Below are 15,625 nucleotides of genomic sequence, written 5' to 3' on the forward strand. Positions count from 1 at the left end.
CAGGGCATTCCCATGCCTAAACTATGATATATGAATCACATATACATTTGGTTTCTCTAATAGACACATCACCATTGTTTCTAATGAATTTTTCCCTCAGTGGGACAAAGTTATTCTAAGAAGTGCGTTGAAGACTCAGAAAACACACATTTGCAAGGTCGTATGAAACATAGGGATCAAGACTGCAAGACGAGAACGAACTAGGTGAGTCACATTAAAAGGAGTGATGTCCATCAAATCAGATTAACTGTTAACTCACGTACAAATCAAGCCAAGGAGCGAACCGTGTCAATCACCAAAACTAGAAGAGGTCAAACTGACCTCCAGAACGCCACCTTATTGGATAAGGATTGAGGCTATAAGTTTGCATGTTAGCCATCCTTGTCGCATGCATGTTACTTAATTTCACATGCCAGCAACTTCAGTTATTATTAGGTAGCATTTCCCCTGTCCAAAATATTAGGTATATTAATTTTCTCAAATGTCCAACATATCTATGTTTGACCAAGTTTATTGGAAAGAATATTAACAATGAAGATGCCAAATAAATAAAATATGAAACTATAGTTCATGATGCCTCTAATAAGAAACTATATATTGCATGTCGTAATTGACATCTTTGTTGATGCTTCATTAGCACCTTTGTATCTCGCCGTTTTCTTTTCTTTCTGATTTATCGTAATGTCAACTTAAGGGCTTCATTAATTTGAAGCAAGGCTGCTGTCTTCTATCTAAAAAAAGCTGTAAACATGACAGACGGAAAACTGTAATCTATATCTATACCTACTATTAAAACAAGGTGATATTCTTAGTTTGGTCCCGCATCCAATCCTACATTATATGAAATACATGAGGTGGTACTAATTTGTCCAAGCTAGACGCTGAGTTTCGTTTGAGCCAGATGCCAAGTTTCGTTCGTCTAAGTTATCAGGCCAGCCCACGTAGCTCATCGGCCCACGCCAGCATTGGGGGAGGCTCCTCCAATTGCTTAATGCTTTGCCGGATCATCCTCTTAAGAAAAATGAAATACTCGATATCTTCTATAATGGACTAACCGATGCTTCTAGGGATTTCCTAGATAGTTGTGCTGGTTGTGTTTTCAAGGAACGAACTATTGGGCAAGTTGAAGAATTATTGAATAACATATTGAAAAATTATGATGATTGGACTCTTCCCGAACCACCGCTTAAACCCACTCCGAAGAAAAGGTGTATCTTATATCTCAGTCCTGAAGATATGCAAGAGGCAAATAAATCTATGAAGGAAAAATGTATTAAAGCCGAGGATGTCAAAAATTTACCTCCTGAAGAAATACATGGGCTTGATACACCACCATTGTCTAAGGTGGTAGAGGTAAATTCTCTAATGAAATTCAATGATAATGACAACCCTCACAATATGCATCCTAGCCAATGCCTTTATGAGTTTGAGAATTACATTAGAAAACAAGATCACTTCAATGCAAATGTTATGAAACAATTGAAATACAATTATGCCATGATTGCTCGCTTGAGTGACTTTTTATTTAGAATCTCAAATGATGTTAGAGGTGTGGGAAAGCATGCTTCTATGGTTCAAATTCAGTTAGAACAAGTTGCTAAATCTCAAAGAGAGTTGCTTAATGAAATGAATAATAATATAAGTGACTTTGCTGTTAGAGTAGCAACCAGAGGAGGTAAAATGACTCAGGAACCACTTTATCCTGAGGGACACCCAAAAAGAATTGAACAATACTCTCAAAGAGTTACCACTGATGCACGTAGTCCTTCTAAAAAGAAAAAGAAGAAAAATGATAGGACTTTGCATGCCTCTAGTGAAGCTGAAGTAGAAAAACCTCCTGATAATGATAATGAGGTCTCTATCTCTGATGCTGAAACTCAACCTGGTAGTGAACACTCACCTTCTGATAATGAAAAAGATAATGATAAGGTTCATGAAGACACTCAAACAAATAATAGAGAACCAGACAATGATGTTGAGATAGAACCATCAGTTGATCTTGATAAGCCACAACCCAAGAATAAAAGATATGATAAAAGAGACTTTGTTGCTAGAAAACACGGTAAAGAAAGAGAACCATGGGTTCAAAAACCTATGCCTTTTCCACCTAAGTCAACTAAAAAGAAAGATGATGAAGAATTTGAACGCTTTGCTGAAATGTTGAGGCTAGTATTTTTGCATACTTGCTTGACTGATATTCTTAAAATGCCTCCTTATGCAAAGTATATGAAAGACATCATCACCGATAAGAGAAAAATACCGGAAGCTAAAATCTCCACCATGCTTGCTAATTATACTTTTAAAGATGGAGTACCTAAGAAACTTGGAGATCCGGGAATTGTTGGAGAACTTAGTATTTCAAAATTTTCCTACGATCACGCAAGATCTATGTAGGAGAAGCATAGCAATGAGCGGGGATAGTGTGTCCACATACCCTCGTAGACCGAAAGCGAAAGCGTTTAGTAACGCGGTTGATGTAGTCGAACGTCTTCACGATCCAACCGATCCAAGTACCGAACGTACGGCACCACCGTGTTCAGCACACGTTCAGCTCGATGACGTCCCTCGATCTCTTGATCCAGTTGAGGGCAAGGGAGAGTTCCGTCAACACGACGGCATGGCGACGGTGATGATGAAGTTATCGGCGCAGGGCTTCGCCTAAGCACTATGACGATATGACCGAGGTGTGTAACCGTGGAGGAGGCACCGCACACGGCTAAGAGAAGACCTGGTGTGTCTATGGGGTGCCCACCTCCCCCGTATATAAAGGAGGGGAGGAGGAGGCGGCCGGCCTAGGGGGAGCGCCATAGAGGGGAGTCCAACTAGGACTCCCAATCCTAGTTGGACTCCCTTTCCTTTTCCGGAGTAGGGGAAAGAGGGAAGGGAGAGGAGGACAAGGAAAGGGGGGGCGCGCCCCCTCCCTAGTCCAATTCGGACTCCCTATAGGGAGGGGGCGCGGCTGCCCCTTGTGGGCTGCCTCCCCTCTTCCCTATGGCCCATGTAGGCCCAATCTTCCCCCCGGGGGGTTTCGGTAACCTCCCGGTATATCGAAAAAAATGCCCGAATCACTTGGAACCATTCCGATGTCCGAATGAAACCTTCCAATATATGAATCTTTACCTCTCGACCATTTCGAGACTCCTCGTCATGCCCGTGATCTCATCCGGGACTCCGAACAATCTTCGGTCATCAAATCACATAACTCATAATACAAATCGTCATCGAACGTTAAGCGTGCAGACCCTACGGGTTCGAGAACTATGTAGACATGACCGAGACACATATTCGGTCAATAACCAATAGCGGAACCTGGATGCTCATATTGGCTCCTACATATTCTACGAAGATCTTTATCGGTCAAACCGCATAACAACATACGTTGTTCCCTTTGTCATCGGTATGTTACTTGCCCGAGATTCGATTGTCGGTATCATCATACCTAGTTCAATCTCGTTACCGGGAAGTTTCTTTACTCGTTCTGTAATGCAACATCCCGCAACTAACTCATTAGTCACATTGCTTGCAAGGCTTATAGTGATGTGCATTACCGAGAGGGCCCAGAGATACCTCTCCGATACACGGAGTGACAAATCCTAATCTTGATCTATGCCAACTCAACAAACACCATCGGAGACACCTGTAGAGCATCTTTACAATCACCCAGTTACGTTGTGACGTTTGATAACACACAAAATGTTCCTCCGGTATTCGGGAGTTGCATAATCTCATAGTCAGAGGAACGTGTATAAGTCATGAAGAAAGCGATAGCAATAAAACTAAACGATCATTATGCTAAGCTAACGGATGGGTCTTGTCCATCACATCATTCTCTAATGATGTGATCCCGCTCATCAAATGACAACACATGTCCATGGCTAGGAAACTTAACCATCTTTGATTAACGAGCTAGTCAAGTAGAGGCATACTAGGGACACTCTATTTGTCTATGTATTCACACATGTACTAAGTTTCCGGTTAATACAATTCTAGCATGAATAATAAACATTTATCATGATATAAGGAAATATAAATAACAACTTTATTATTGCCTCTAGGGCATATTTCCTTCAGGAATACCAACTATACCTTGCTCCATCAAAAGAAATTATGTGAAAACTGCTTTGTGTGATTTGGGAGCTGGTGTTAGTGTTATGCCTTTCTCTTTATATAAAAGACTTGATTTGAATAAACTCACACCTATTGAAATATCTTTGCAAATGGCTGATAAATCAACTGCCATACCTATTGGTATTTGTGAGGATGTGCCCGTTGTTGTTGCTAATGTTACTATTTTGACTGACTTTGTTATACTTGAGATGACCGAGGACGACAACATGTTGATTATCCTTGGTAGACCCTTCTTGAATACCGGGGCTGTTATTGATTGCAATAAAAGCAAGATCACCTTTCATATCAATGGTAATGAGCATACGGTGCACTTTCCGAAGAAACAATTCCAAGTGAATGGTATTAATGTTATTGAAAAATCTCCGACAATCACTATTGGAAGCTTTCAACTACCTCTACATACTGTCAAAAAGAAATATGAAATGCTTATTGTTGGGGACATTCGTATCCCCGTTGAGGTAACTTAGTGATTTACTGAAGTTCTTTGGTTTCATGCTAATCGAAAGTGGTTGTTAATAAGACTTGATCAACCTTATTAATGGATCATTTTTGAGAGGTATAAAGTTGATGAATTTAGTGAGCACTACCTTCTGTCCCTACCTTTTATTTTCTGTTTTTATTAGTTAAATAAAATAAAATGCCATATGTTGCCTATTTTCTGAATTTCCCGTGGAATAAAAAATGAACCAAAAATAAAAGTTCTCAGAATGCTCTGAAAATTTAATAAGATTTTTTCCTGATTATTTAAGAATTTTTGGTGCAAATAATATCAGAGGGAGGTGCACCAGGTGGCACAACCCACCTGGGCGCGCCAGGACCCCCAAGCGCGCCCTGGTGGGTTGTGGTGCCCACGTGGGCCCCCTCACTTATCTCTTCATACCACATCATCACTTACCTCCAGAAAAAAAATCACCATTGCTCTCTCTCTCTCTCTCTCTCTCTCTCGTGTTCTTGCTCTCAAACCCGCAAATTTCGATCTCTTTGCTCGAAGCTCCATTTTCGAAACTGTTTCGGTGGATTGTTGCTTGGTATGTGACTCCTCCGTTTGTCCAATTAGTTTTTGCTTTAGTGGTTTATATTTTGAATAATTAGCTACTCTTGGTGCTGCTGTAGATGAGCTTGCATGTTGAATTCTTAGAGTTTTAAGTAGTTTGAATGCTTGCTATGGCCTCTATACATCCCTATGAGTAGTTGCTACCAATCTTGTAAAGTTTTGTTGAGAAAATTTTGTGGACTAAAAATTTCAGAATTTTTGTTTATAGGAAAAAACATGAGTATATTTAGGAAGTTTGCTTCCAAGAAGAACTCCAAGGGAGTGATTGGGGAGTCATCTGATAGTGATCTCCGCACCGGGAGATTGGCGGAGCTGCGGCCATGCAAATGGCCGCATACCCCGTTCATGGAAGGGGCCGGAATCCTTCAAGAGTTTGCACAATATGCTGCTAATGCCGGCCTCACCAACTTCATCGCAACTGAATGCGAACAGTATCATCTCCTCACAAGTTCCTTTGTGCAAAGTTTTAATTTTCTTCCTAGGAATAACCCCCCTGAGGTGCAGTTTAATTTGTTTGCTGAACCCCATCTGCCGGGGATATACCCCGCGGTACGACCCGGCCGGACTTGGCGCTTCACCGATGACCCGCCGGAGGACTGACGACTCACGAGCCTGACGACTCATGGATGGCCCCGATGGCGGGTCAGATAGAAGACAAGGCCCAAGGCCCAGAGAGCCGGCTCACGTTTATGATGGGCCGGCTTAAGAACAAAGGGATGACGAATATTTCCTTTACGAGGAAGCAAGACCCGGACTTGTATTCAACTTGTAAGAAAAGATAGACTAGTCCTAGTCCTACTAGGACTCCACATGTAACCCGCCCCTCTAACTTATATAAGGAGGGGCAGGGCACCCCAAAGAAGGAACAAGAAACAATCTCTAGGGCTAGACACAAAGAGCCGGCTTACCGACGACTCTCTCATGAGCATAATGAGACCTAGCCACAAACAGCATGTAGGGCTATTACCGGATGATGTTTCCCGGGGCCCGAAGCTGTCTAAATCCTTGTCTTGTGTTACGTCTCTCGATTCCGCCCAACCCCTCTCAAGCTACCACATAGATGCGCTGGCCTCGCGACTAAGTCCTGACACTAAGGACATCTGCCGTGACAATTCCACGACAGTTGGCGCCCACCGTGGGGCCTGCGCACGGTGGTGTTGAGTTCTTGGAGGGATCTTTTTAAGGATCGAGAAGCCACGACCCGCCGGTTGAGCAATAGCCGGCGAGGAAAAAGTTTCAGCATCAACGTAAATCAGATCAGAATCAACATGAAAAGGCAGCAGCTAGTGCATCGTAAATAAGACCGGATCCATATTGCTAATTCTACAGATTGATCCGGTCAGAAAAGTCGCCGGGAAAGAAGCCAAGTCCCGTTCGGATGCAAGTTTCCAAACTACCTAAAAGCAATCATGAGCGTACTCCAATCGTATGCTCAAGGGTCCCATGGAGTGATGGAGATTCCCTTCAATCCAAGTCAAGTTATGGGAGTGCTAAAGAGCTCTTGCCTGCACAAACTACCAGATAAAGTCGTCGCCGCTTGTTTGAGCAAGCGGGCCAATCCGAGCACAGATCGTTTTCCCGCTGCAGACGGACCGGACAAGATATATTGCAGTATCCGGCCGAGATCCAAGGAATAAACAATTGTTGCATGGCGGGACTCCCGAGGATTGATGGAAACTATTCTCGTTTAGGAATCAGGAAGGGGCCTCACCGAGCCGTCTACGCCCCAGGCTGCCGCTGAGCCACCAGGCTGTTACAGACTTACTAAAACAACTATGGCTTCGCCTTAAGCCGCCATCACGCAGCCTTGTTCTAAGTCGTCGGCCGCTGATGTCACCTCCAAGCTGGCCGCCTCTGCCGCCGCTGCCTCTGCTGTCACACGCCCGAGTCGCTTTCGCCATGCTGCTGTGGCCAAGTCGCCCGGCCGCCTCTGAAGCTGCTTGGCCTTGCTCCTCCTCGAGTCGCCGGCTGACTCTCTTCTGCAAGCCACCCGCCCTTCGCTTCGTGCCACTGCTGTGCCACGTGCGCCCTCTGCCGGTTTGCGCCACTGCGCGTCCTGTCCGTGCGATTCGTGCCAAGCTCCAGCCAGGTCTCTGCTGAGTCGCCAAGCTTCTGTCGGTCTGCCGTTGTGGACTCCGCCTCCTCTGCCAAGAACCGCCCAGAGCGGTCACCTATGATGCCACGGTCCATCATCAAGTCGGTTGTTCAGTAAAACACAGCACTGGTGCCGCCCGGGTCGTGCTGGCATTGGAGATGCAACGGTCTGCAGTTTCAAGACTGCTGGTGGAAACAAACAAAAGATCAAAGAAAAATACTATGGTGCTGTGGTGGTCAAGTCAGCCAAAAAAATCAGAAAAAGAAAGCAATATTGCAGGGCGTTTGCTAGGTACTGCCATCTCCACCTTCTCGCAAGAAGCCATAGGAGACGTATTTCTTCATTGCAAGCATCTGCGTCCATCCGACAAAAAATGAGGTGCTGTCCTTCCTATATGTTTTGTTAGTACCTGTTGATTTCCTTTGACAAACAACTACCTCCACCCTATTGTATTTTTTTACGCAGGACAATTATTCACTACAAACATGGTTTATACCACGGGTACGGAACACGCACTGGCAACATTGTGTTTGATGTTTCGTCCGTGCCACACTACCTGATGAACGGACGTGCGCAAGTGGCCGTTCCTGTGGCCCAGTTTACATCAACTCGCCCGTCCGCACGGCTTACCACGCCTACGGTTGACTTGCCGTCCGCGCGGCTTACCGCGCCGACAATTAACTCGTCTGTCCGCACCGGCTTACAATACCGCGGCCGACTCATCTACCTGCACCCGCGGCTGACTCGCCCGTGAGTGATTTCAACGTCACCTAGTGATCATCAAATTCATGGCGGGTTACTTTCCGGCCTAGCACATCAGGTGATATCCATCTAAGATATATTTTATTGGCACGTATTATTTTTGTCAAAGAGTAGTTTATCTTTGCCTTGGTCTGCACTATTGTTGATGCAGGACAATTGTTCGCTACATCAAAACAAACATGGTTGACCCGCTCGCAGCCGGTTTACAACACCGCGGCCGGTTCATCTGTTTGATCCACCTCTGATGCTGAGGTCATCTTTTCCGTCCGTCTCTCGCGGCCTGGTCTATATCAACATACCGGGCCACACCCGTCTGCGTGAGCTGATTATTGAGTATGAGCAAGTCACGGCTTGGGAAGCCCGGTTTTTTCTTCCAACAAAATTGGAGGCAAATTATCATGTATTATCAGCCGCTGTCCGCACTGGATGGTTCAAATGGGCAGGCGCACAAGTTGCCGCCACTACAGTTTGGTTAACTTCAAACAGCCAGTTGGAAGGGACCATTGGCCGAGTTGCTGACACAGCTCACACAGGATCATTTATAACCCACCGCAGTTACCTCAACCTTCTGTGGATTCACATCGCGCTATCAACACCAATGATATACACCTTATGCTATGGTCAATATGGAGAATCTCAAAGCTAACAACTCGAGTCGTCTTGAGACTCGGGGGCTACAATGATATGACTCGGCAGCATTGGTCGGTTTCAATGCATTCAAGAACTCCGGGTCATTGGAGGGAAAAATAATTCAGTCCCGGAGGCTACCGCCATACTGGTGAAAAGTTTAAAGGCCATCAGAAAATTTCTGGCTTAAAAAGAAGGATTCCGGTTTAGATCTGGCTCAAGAGACTTGACATCTCCCAGAAAGCACTGAAGCTCTTAATATCCGGTTTAAAATCCGGTTCAAGGGAAATTTATCTGCCACAAAGTTTTGAAGCTCTCAAATCCGGTTCAAAATCCGGTTCAAGGTAAATTTGTCTATCACAAAGCTTTGAAACTCTCAATATCCGGTTTTTCCGGTTCAAAAAGAATTTATCTCTCGCAAAGTTCGAGTTCTCAGAAAAAATTAAAGGGACCAAAAAGAGTCTGTTACAAAGCACAACCCAAACATAGGTACCCTGCTTTAATGACCATTGGGAGCTGATCGTATTCGAATTTAGCTTAAACCCTTTTGGTGTGACCCTGATCGTATTCGAATCAGAGTCGTTAAATATTCTCATGATCACTAGGGGGCTTCCTGTTCAAACATAGGTCGTATTCGAACCAAAGAGAACATAGCTGTCGGTACCCTCTTGATCGGCACACTGCCGAGCTCACTAGGGGGCTTCTTGATCGTATTCGAATCATAGCTCAACCCCTTTTGGGAACCGACGTGGATCGTATTCGAATCAGCGTCGTTAAACAACTCTCAAGGTCATTTGGGGGCTTCCTGTTCAAACATAGGTCGTATTCGAACCAAAGAGAACATAGCTGTCGGTACCCTCTTGATCGGCAACGCCAAAGCCACTGGGGGCTATATGATCGTATTCGAATCTTAGCTTAACCCCTTTGGGACGGTTTTCTGATCGTATTTGAATCAGAAGCCTCAAATTTTTTGAAGTCTCTTTTTGCAAACAGTTTTTGGATTTTATTTGAAGCTCTTTTGATCATATCTAAAGTGTATATGAGTGGTTGCTATTTAACCCGGTTTGACTTTGGATGATAAGTCGCCATCATATGACAATCATAAACATTTGGAAGTCTTGATTTCTAAAGATTGGGTTATCACCCTTACTGCACAGGTCATGTAAACCGGCAGTACAAATTCAATATCACAATGGTTATATGTGAGATATTATGACCCGCTCTGCGGTAAACCGTCAAGGGATTTTGTGATCTACTTGTGTGCAGGATAAGACTACATTTGGGTGGTTACCCGTCCTGGCTTTTGACGTTAAGTCGCTAGGGCATATGTTGTTTAATCTCTGTGCAGGATTTACAGAGCTATGACTTACATAAATGATTAAGTTCAAGCCCATCATCAAAGATTGAAACTGGTGTCTCAAAAGGGTTATCAATTCTTGATTTTCTCAAAGGCTATAAGCCGCCAGGTTATAAAAGTTCCAGCTTACAATGGAGGCGTATTAAATTGCCATCGGCCAAGAGTCGCCGGGTATTTAAACTCCGGATTTACTTATCAACAGATGAGGTATTCAAAGTCGCTTTGGCGCACTGGCTATTATTTTATCAATGGATATGATTTATTATACAATGGAAGGAATAGTCCCGAGTCGCTGCAGGCTTACGACCCGGCACTTGGGGGCTACATTATTCAAATTGATATTATATCGAATATGCAAGTCCCATGTTACTGCCAGCATATACCATGGCACTTGGGGGCTAATGCAAAGTCATTTTTGCTCAACTTATTGAAGACCCGACTCATCACATTCTAAATGAGCCGGCCCTTGGGGGCTACCAATTGCTCCTGTCGAAAATTCAAGGTACACAAGCCTTAATCCGTTATATTGAAAGATCCACTACTCAGTTGGTAGGGTACAAAGCTGTTAACCTTGTGGACGTGGGTTCAAGCCCCATGGTGGAGATTACATCATATGCTGTTATTATCAATGAATCATATACAAGGTCCCAGCTCGGTAATATCTTACTGACCCGGCCCTTGGGGGCTACACATCACTGCTAAAATCTACATGATTATATTTACAAAGTCCCTGCTCATTATTGCATAATGACCCGGCCCTTGGGGGTTACACTGGTTGAAGTTTTCATGAGTATAAGGCAATTACAAGTCCCAGGTTGCTGCAAGCATGACAACCCGGCACTTGGGGGCTACAGGTGATATGCATATAAGAAAGATTTTTTTTTCAAATTCTCGGTTTGGAGCAGACCAGATTAACCCGGTGTCTGCAACAATCATGACCCGGCATCATTTATTTATAACCCGACAATTTTGGTAATCATAAATCGAGCCAATGTCAGCAAATGGATTATGAAGCTGGCCTATTGACTCGGATTTTCCAGGAGAAAATGTCAAGGACTTAAGGATGATCAGGTGCCGGCTTACAAGAATATTTAACCCGGAGCATAACCTGTCAAATTTGTTCTTGTGTTTGTTTTACAGGATCAGTTTAACATGGATAAATCCAAAATTAAACTGGGGGCTAATGTCGGGGATATACCCCGCGGTACGACCCGGCCGGACTTGGCGCTTCACCGATGACCCGCCGGAGGACTGACGACTCATGGATGGCCCCGATGGCGGGTCAGATAGAAGACAAGGCCCAAGGCCCAGAGAGCCGGCTCACGTTTATGATGGGCCGGCTTAAGAACAAAGGGATGACGAATATTTCCTTTACGAGGAAGCAAGACCCAGACTTGTATTCAACTTGTAAGAAAAGATAGACTAGTCCTAGTCCTACTAGGACTCCACATGTAACCCACCCCTCTAACTTATATAAGAAGGGGCAGGGCACCCCAAAGAAGGAACAAGAAACAATCTCTAGGGCTAGACACAAAGAGCCGGCTTACCGGCGACTCTCTCATGAGCATAATGAGACCTAGCCACAAACAACATGTAGGGCTATTACCGGATGATGTTTCCCGGGGCCCGAAGCTATCTAAATCCTTGTCTTGTGTTACGTCTCTCGATTCCGCCCAACCCCTCTCAAGCTACCACATAGATGCGCTGGCCTCGCGACTAAGTCCTGACACTAAGGACATCCGCCGTGACAATTCCACGACACCATCAGATACCACTTACTGAATTTTGTGAAATATGCTTGCTTCCTTCTGATGGTAGTTTGGCAGAGCCTAGGCCCGCATAGTTTAATGGTTTTTATGGTACTCTGACAGTGGGGGATGAGAGAGGAGTGTCGAGTATCACCGCTGCTGGCTTGCATTTTCCTGCTGTGCACTATTTTGCTCTATTTATTGCGAATTGTTTAGTTGCTAGAGAGAAGGTAGGCGCACTTAGTGCTCCAGATTTTGCTGTTTTGCGTCGCGCACTTCACTTATAGCTTGGGAGCTATTATGACACGTCGCCTTCACATTAATAAATCCAAAGGTAAAATACATGGTGGTATTTATGCTACTCGTTTGGCCGCTCGCTTTAACATTCAGATATGCTTGCATGATTATCCTTTGCCCAAGGTTTACCTAGATAGCGCGACCATGGAACACCACCAGTTTATTACAAGAGATTACCCTAACATTCCTATTCCTTATAATCTGTTTTTAGTGAAAACACTCGGGATATTATTCCATTGCCTGCACCTGCTTTGTTTGACCTTATTGCCAGGGGTGGATACAGGATCATGCCTGCTGATATCATCGCCTACCGAAGCAACCAGGCTGCAGCAGAGGAGGAGCCTCAGCAGTGGGATCCACAGGTGCCCGCTCCTCAGCAGTTTGACATGGGACCCCATGGTTTCTTCGACTACTGACTGATTACCAAGTTAGGCCAAAAGCCTAAGCTTGGGGGAGTACGTGTTTCTCACCGACTTTACATTCATGTTCACACATCTCAGTTGTCGATGTTCACACTTTTTCGTTGCATTATCCATGTTAAATTTATTTTCTCGCTTTCTTGTGTGTTTAGAAAACTTTGAGAAAATCCAAAAATATTTCCCGCTTCTTTTTGTTTTTTCTTTCTAGAGTAGTTAGCTGTAGCACTAAAAAGAAAACCCAAAAAGATTTCCTTGTTCTTCTTTTGCTTGTTGGGAGCTTTCCCGTGTAAATAGTTTTCCTCGTTTTGATTTCCCTTTTTATTTGCTTGTTCAAGAAAACCAAAAACTCCAAAAATATTTCAGTGTGTTTCTCTGAATTTCTTTTCTTTTTATCGAGTCATACCGAGGAGAAGACCACGATGAAAATGTTGAGTGGCTCTCATTTGCATAATTGTTAATATAACAAAGAGCCCATTTTACCTTGTCTTCTCTTGTTGAATAAAATGTTTGCAGATTCTAGCTTAGTCCACGACACTCTTGCACTATTATTATTTTCATATCGTCTGGTCGTGCAAGTGAAAGGCAATAATGACGACATTTGATGAACTGGCCGTGGCAGAGAGAAACGGGTATGAATTCGACTTGTTCTGTTTTTGTAAATATGTTTAACCTAGTATCCATAATTCAGCTCATTATGATTAAACATTTTTGCAATGACAATTAGATATTATAGTTTCTTATGCCATGCATAAGTAGCTAGGAGTGGATAATGATTTATCTTGGATGTCAACATTGCATTAAAATGATTGTGATGTAGTATGATGATATGGTATCCTCCTCTGAATGTTCGAGTGGCTTGACTTGGCACATGTTCATGCATGTAGTTGAATCAAAACCAACATAGCCTCTATGATATTTATGTTCATGGTGTTCATATCCCACTCATGCTAGTGTCCAATGTTACCTATGCATAATGCATGTTCATGATCGTTGTTGCTCTTTAGCTGGCCGCTTCTCAACCTATTTTCTAGCCTTCGCCTGTACTAAGTGGGAATTCTGCTTGTACATCCAAAACCTGAAACCCAAGTTATTCCAGATGAGTCCACCATACCTACCTATATGCGGTATTACTCCGCCGTCCTAAGTAAATTTGCATGTGCCATCTCTAAAAACTTCAAATAAATATCCTTTTTGTGTGCCTGGATTGTTCATGGAACGGCAGGAGGTGGTCGGTATCTTCCATGCTAAGCGGCTTATTCTCAGGATGAGTGTTTATTCACTCACCGTCGCACGAGAAAAGGTGGTAATAGGGATGTCCAGTCCCAAATTGCAAAAAGAATCGATCTTTCAGATAATCAAACAAAAACTCCTACAGAGTCATAACCTTTACTTTATCGCTTGGGAACCGCTACTAATGTGTTTAGCATGGAAGATATTGATAACTAATAGTCGTGAAGTAAATAAGAAGGGTGCATTTCTCAAAATATCATTTACCTCTGTTGTAAAACTTGTGCTCTTGCACCTCTGCAAATCACTGCTTCCTCTGCGAAGGGACTATCTATTTACTTTTATGTTGTGTCATCACCTTCTAAAATAAGCGCCAGAACCTAAGAGCACTGCTGCCATGCTGATGCATTGTGTGTAGCTAATGTTGGGTGCATCATGACTGGATCTTTTCTACCATGAATTACAATGTTTAGTCATTGCTTGAACTTTGGAGGTGCTCTGCATTTATGTGTTGCGGTCTCAGAAAGGGCTAGCGAGATGCCACTATTGTCATATCATATCATGGTTGTTTTGATAACGTGTTGCCGTTTGAGATATCTTATTATTGCTCACTAGCTGATTATGTCATTGATATGAGTTAATATAATTTTTAAGAGTTATTGTCGGCATGGTTAGTTATATTATTAGCTGAAAACCTGGGTGCTATTTAAGCTTATTTATGCAAACAAGAGCAAAAGAGTTCGTAGAATTTTTCTTTTTCACTTTCAGTTTATCAACTGAATTGCTTGAGGACAAGCAAAGGTTTAAGCTTGGGGGAGTTGATACGTCTCCAACGTATCTACTTTTCCTAACACTTTTCCTCTTGTTTTGGACTCTAATTTGCATGATTTGAATGAAACTAACCCCGGACTGACGCGCTTTCTAGCAGAACTACCATGGTGTTGTTCTTGTGCAGAAATAAAAGTTCTCGGAACGGAACGAAACTTTGCGAGGATTTTTATATAATAAAAGAGAATTTCTGGAGCCAAGAACCACCGGAGGGGGGCACCTGGGTGGGCACAACCCACCAGGGCGCCCCCCCTCCTGGCGCGCCCAGGTGGGTTGTCCCCACATGGTGGCCCCGCAGACCCTGAAACCGACGCTATAAAATCTTAATTTTCCAGAAAAAACCAGGGAGAAGGAATTATCACATTCCACGAGACGGAGCCGCTGTCACCTCCTGTTCTTCATCGGGAGGCCAGATCTGGAGTCTGTTTGGGGCTCCGGAGAGGGGGATCTTCGATCTTTGTCATCACCAACCCTTCTCCATCGCCAATTCTATGATGCTCCCCACTGGGAGTGAGTAATTCCTTCGTAGGCTCGATGGTCGGTGAGGAGTTGGATGAGATTCATCATGTAATCTAGTTAGTTTTGTTAGGGCTTGATCTCTAGTATCGGCCGGAAGTATAACCCGGCCGGACCTGGCGGTTTACTTGAGACCCGGCTGAGAATTGACGATTCACTGGCGACCCATTTGGACCTGGCGGTTTACGATTCATTGGTAATCCGGCAGGCGGGTCAGAGGAGCGACAAGACCCGGTGGCCCAACGGGCGGTTCATGAAGGCCAGTTCATACTATGGTGGGCCGGTTTAAGAGGAAAGGCGTGAGGAATATTTGTCTTACAAGGAGTTAAGACCTGGACTTGTATCCGGTTTGTATTAGAGATAGACTAGTCCTAATCCTAATAGGACTCCACATGTAACCCACCCCTTCAAGATATATAAGGAGGGGCAGGGCTCCACAAAGAGGACAGGCAACAATCAATAATCTCCAGGGCTAGACATAATTAGAGGAGAGCCGGTTTACGGCGACTCCCTCATGAGCGTAATGAGATCTAGCCTCAAACAGAATGTAGGGTTATTACCGGATGA

The sequence above is a fragment of the Aegilops tauschii genome, chromosome 5 (genome assembly GCF_002575655.3).
Source record: "Aegilops tauschii subsp. strangulata cultivar AL8/78 chromosome 5, Aet v6.0, whole genome shotgun sequence".
Lineage (NCBI taxonomy): Eukaryota > Viridiplantae > Streptophyta > Magnoliopsida > Poales > Poaceae > Aegilops > Aegilops tauschii.